This window comes from Cebus imitator, unplaced genomic scaffold (assembly GCF_001604975.1).
Source record: "Cebus imitator isolate Cc_AM_T3 unplaced genomic scaffold, Cebus_imitator-1.0 Scaffold30, whole genome shotgun sequence".
Classification (NCBI taxonomy): domain Eukaryota; kingdom Metazoa; phylum Chordata; class Mammalia; order Primates; family Cebidae; genus Cebus; species Cebus imitator.
This window is the reverse complement of record NW_016107345.1, coordinates 8,105,588-8,110,616: the sequence shown is the minus strand read 5'-3', so window position 1 is coordinate 8,110,616 and position 5,029 is coordinate 8,105,588.

The following is a 5,029-nucleotide window of genomic DNA, read 5'->3' as shown; positions in this document are numbered from 1 at the left end:
CAGCTTTGGAAGATCAAGATGAATATTATCCATATGTGTTTAACAATCTTGGAGAAATAACAAAATCATAGCAATTTTTCTTAGACCTATCTATCCAAATAGCCTTACAGTAAAAAACTTGAAATAGTGCTTCTTCTGAAAACACACATTATTCAAATTTAATGCTAAAATGATCTGGTCCATTTACATTCAATAGTTTCTGAGATTCTAAAAGCTTGTGTATTTATTGACCCAAGCAGGTTAGCATGAACGTATGTCAAAAGAAGATAATAAACATGGCATGCAAAGAAGCTGTGGGACAAAGTCACATGGCTTTAGTTCCAAAAATTCAAAGAATATACAGAGCGTTAATAATCACCTAACATTCTGGTACACAATACCAGAAAAAAAAAGATGCAGAATTTTCATTTTTCCTAGAGAAATGCTTGTCCCTGGCTCCTTCACTTTTTCCTGTTTTTCTCTATCACTTCTTCCTATTCTCACACTAACAACAATATTAAACTCCATTTTACCTTATTTTTCAGATTGTCTTATTTTTTAGTAGTCACATCCCATTATCCTTTTAAACTTTGGAAAATATTACTTGGGGGTTATTATGGTGCTGCGGCTGGAAAATCTAGTGTGAGATGCAGCCAGGACATTTGTGTTTGTTTGATTTCAGCTCAAGTTCAAACAAAAGCACCAAAGTTGAATATTTTAATTATATGGTTGAATTTTAACTACTTTACAATAGTGTTTTATGTGGCTGAATTTTAATTATAATAGTGTTGTTTTATTTTTTTGGCTACTCCATAATTGTTAAGTCACTACTTCTTTACTTAGTTATATAGCCAAAAAATAAATTGAATGTGATATTTTTCTTCTCTTTGGGACTTATGACTGCTTGCCTCAGCCTCCTGGAAGAGCAGAAGACTGAATTATGCAGTTTCTCATTCATGGGAAACAAACCGTGACTATCAAAATATTTTAAAATATGCCACGTTATCTTTCACCTCAGTTAGGTATAAAAAAAATGTAAAAAAGCAGATTTAGGGGAGAGGATTGTGGATTTAAGGGTGAACCATCCAAATGTAGAACTCCTGAAAACAATTTGAAATGAAGGCCTGGAACTAGAGAAATGTAGGCAGTTATCCCTCCCAAACTGAGGGCCAAAGTTAGGAGAAAGGACGCTTGCTCAGGAGATATATTGGAGAAGGAAAGGATGTTGAAAACATATGACTATGTATTTGGCAAGGGAAGAATTCTCCTAGTGGGCTGGAAAGCTAGGCCCATCTCTCTTTTTCACATTTTTCTGCCTGTTTTATATTCACTGGAAGCTGATTAGATTGTGCCCACTAGATTAAAGGTGGATCTGCCTTTCCCAGCCCACTGACTCAAATGTTAATCTCTTTTGGCAACGCCCACACAGACACATTCAGGATTAATACTTTGTATCCCTCAATCTAATCAAGTTGACATACAGTATTAACAATCACAAGTCCACCCCTTGTCAACTGGAACCCATACACAACTCCTGAGATTATCTGTAATCTTCAGATAAAGACAATGATGAGGTCATAATTATAGCTAACATAATGCAACTATTCTTCATACAACCAGAAATGCAACAATCCCCAATCCAAATACTATTAAGTAAAGTTAACAATATTTAAATGCTGATATTAAGTCAATAAATTTTACGTCACATGATAAAAAGGAAACAAAATAAAGATATTTTCTTAGTACAAGTGTATACATGCACAAACATGTTTTCAACAAAAGGAGAAAGTACTCATGACAATTACAGTCTTCCTGCCTGCGTCTGGTTAAGTGGTTGTAGCTGGTGTTGATGACTACCTTCTTCTACTATCCATTCTGTATTCCCTTTGCCTTCAGCAAACACCTCAGCAGGTCATGTTTTTTTTTTTTTTGTTCGTTCGTTTGTTTTTTCCCTGGTGGAGTGACGCAAACCCTCATTTCTAAAGAGTCTGGGTCATTTGCAGTTTTGACTGGATTGGGCTGTTGTAGTTTCCCATTGACCTTAATCACAGGACACCATAATACTAAGAGAAGCCCTAATGGATCTCCTGTATTCTATTCATACTCTCCCTTACCTCCATTGTGGAGTAGTAGACCGATTTCATCTTGATAGTCTGGGTCAATCACTCCAGCCAACACTGTACCTCCTTTCGTAGCCTGTTGACTTAAAGGTAGGAGGAGCCCAAAGTGTCCAGGTGGCAATCTTAACTTCCAGTTTAATGGGATCATTATGTCTCCTGGTGGCAGCGTTCTTCCCACTGGAACTAAGACCTCTAGGCCAGCAGAACACAACGTCCTGGGAACAGGAACCAAAATTTTGCTAGTGTAGCACTAGGGGTGATGATGAGTGGTGCCACTTCCACCTCCACCCCTTGATTCCTGGACCCGTGATCCTTGCTATGGGAAAAACAGTACCATATATTGGTCACTGATCAGAGCATGCAGGACCTTGTGGTGAACTTTGCCCCAGACCTGCAATGTATTGTTACCTAGTTGGCATTGTAATTGTGATTTCAAAAGGCCATTCCACCATTCTGTCAATCCAGCTTCTTCAGGATTATGGGGAACATGGTAAGACCAGTGAATTCCATGAGCACGAGCCCACTGCTGCACTTCTTTAGCAATAAAGTGAATGTCTTGGTCAGAGGCAATGCTGAGTGGAATGCCATGATGGTGGATAAGGCGTTCTGTGAGTCCACCGGTTGGTGGTCTTCGCAGAAGCATTGTATCCAGGATAGGCAAACCATATCCGGAGTAAGTGTCTATTCCAACAAGAACAAAGCTGATTAAATTGAAAGACTTTTCTTAAGAAAATCCAAAAATGTCAATAATACCATTTCAGTATTTTTTAAAAGATCTATTTTCCAGTTAAATGAGTTGAATTCAAAATTTCCCTCTTTATCTTACCTGTGCTTTCTATTCCTTCTCTCGTTTCTATCTGACCTCTTCCTCTCTCAGTCATTACTTCCTTGCCATTTGTCTGCAACTCTTCCTTCTCTCTTTCAGCAAAGATGGGTCCCTATCAGCTTGTGAGTGCTCACATCTCTCCAATTTAAAAACAAATAGGCTGGGTGCAATGGTTTACACCTGTGATTCCAACACTTTGGGAGGCTGAGGCGGGTGGTACATCTGAGGCCAGGAGTTCAAGACCAACTTGGCCAACATGGTGAAAACACATATCTACTAAAAATACAAAAATTAGCCAAGTGCAGTGGCACACTCCTGTAGTCCCAGCTACCTGGGAGCCTAAGGCAGGAGAATTGCTTGAACCTGGTGGGAGTTAAGGTTGCAATGGGCCAAGACTAAGCCACTGCACTCCAGCCTGAGCAACAGAGCAAGACTATGTCTCAAAAAAACAAAAAACAAAACAAAAATAGAACTAGTCCCTTTCTTATTTCACTATTTATTGTATTTCTTTCCTTTCCTTCAAGTAAAATTACAGAATTTGGTATCTATATTTCCACACACCACTTCCTTCACACCAATGACAATCAGGCTTCTGTCTTGACAAAGCCATTAAAACTGGCATCACCAGTAACTTGTTGCTAAGTCTAATCTAAATCCAAAACCTTACTTACCCCTGTAGCATTCGACATGGCTGACAACTTCTCTGGCCTCTTTTGATTGCACATCCTCCTGAACTTCCTCCTCCTACTTTTTTTTTTTTTAAATTTACATTTTGAAATAATTCCAAGCACAAAAAGTTGCAAGAATAATACAAATATATCTCTTTACTCAGATTCACCTATTTGTTATATTTTGCTCATTTTGCATGCACATTTCTCTCTCTTTTTCTCTCTTTCCAGGTAGACCAACAGACAGATAAATGAGACAGGTAGATAGAGCTATAGAAGTAGATACAGATTTGCTAACTTTTTTCTGAATCTTTTGAGCCTAGGCTATGTACATTTTTCCTCTTTACCCCATGACACTTCAATATGTATTTCTTAAGAATATTCTCTTCCATATTCACAGTATAATTATCAATACATGATAATATTTATATTAGATTACAATCTAATAAAGTACATTTCCCTAATATCTTTTATAGCATATTTTTTTTTCTGGGAAAGGGTCTCCTGGTATAGTATTGACTAATACATTTGGTTGTACATCTCTTTTAGTTTATTAATCTGGATCAGTTCCTCAGTCTTTCTTTGTTTTACATTCCATTGACATTTTTAAAGAATGAGACAAGTGTTTTACATAACGTCTTTTTTTTTTTTTTTTTTTTATGGTTTCTCATCCTGTTGCCCAGGCTGGAGTACAATGGTGCCATCTTAGCTCACTGCAACCTCTGCCTCCTGGGTTTAAAGGATTCTCTTGCCTCAGCCTCCTGAGTAGCTGGGATTATAGGTACCTGCCATCACACCCAGCTAATTTTGGTATTTTAGTAGAGACAGGGCTTCACCATGTTGACCATGCTGATCTCAAACTCCTGACCTGGCAATCCTCCTGCCTCAGCCTCCCAAATTGCTGAGATAACAGGCACAAGCCACTGCACATAGCATATAATGTCCTTTAATTTGGGTTCTCTGGTATTTCCTCAATATTAAATTCAACTTTTAAATATTTTGGGCTGGAATACTACATAAAGAAGGTTATATGCTTTTCAGGGTATCAAATCTGGTGGACCATGATGTTCATTTGCCCCTTATTAGTGATATTAATTTAGGTCACTTAGTTAAAGCCGTGTTCAATTTCTCCAGTGTGTATTTATTATTTATCCTTTTATAATTACACTCAAGTGTCATTTTTCATGGTAGTTATGTTCTATGTAGTTGCTGTGAATACTTAACTAGCAAATACTAAAGCATTGCTCCCAAAGGAAATAGAGGTCAGGTTATTGCAAGCCTCTAATCACAATATTTCCATCAGCCAATCAATATATAACTTTGTTCTGTACGTGTTTTTTTCCCCCATTTATTTATTTTATTGCATTTTAGGTTTTGGGGTACATGTGAAGAACATGCAAAATTGTTGCATAGGAACACACGTGGCAGTGTGATTT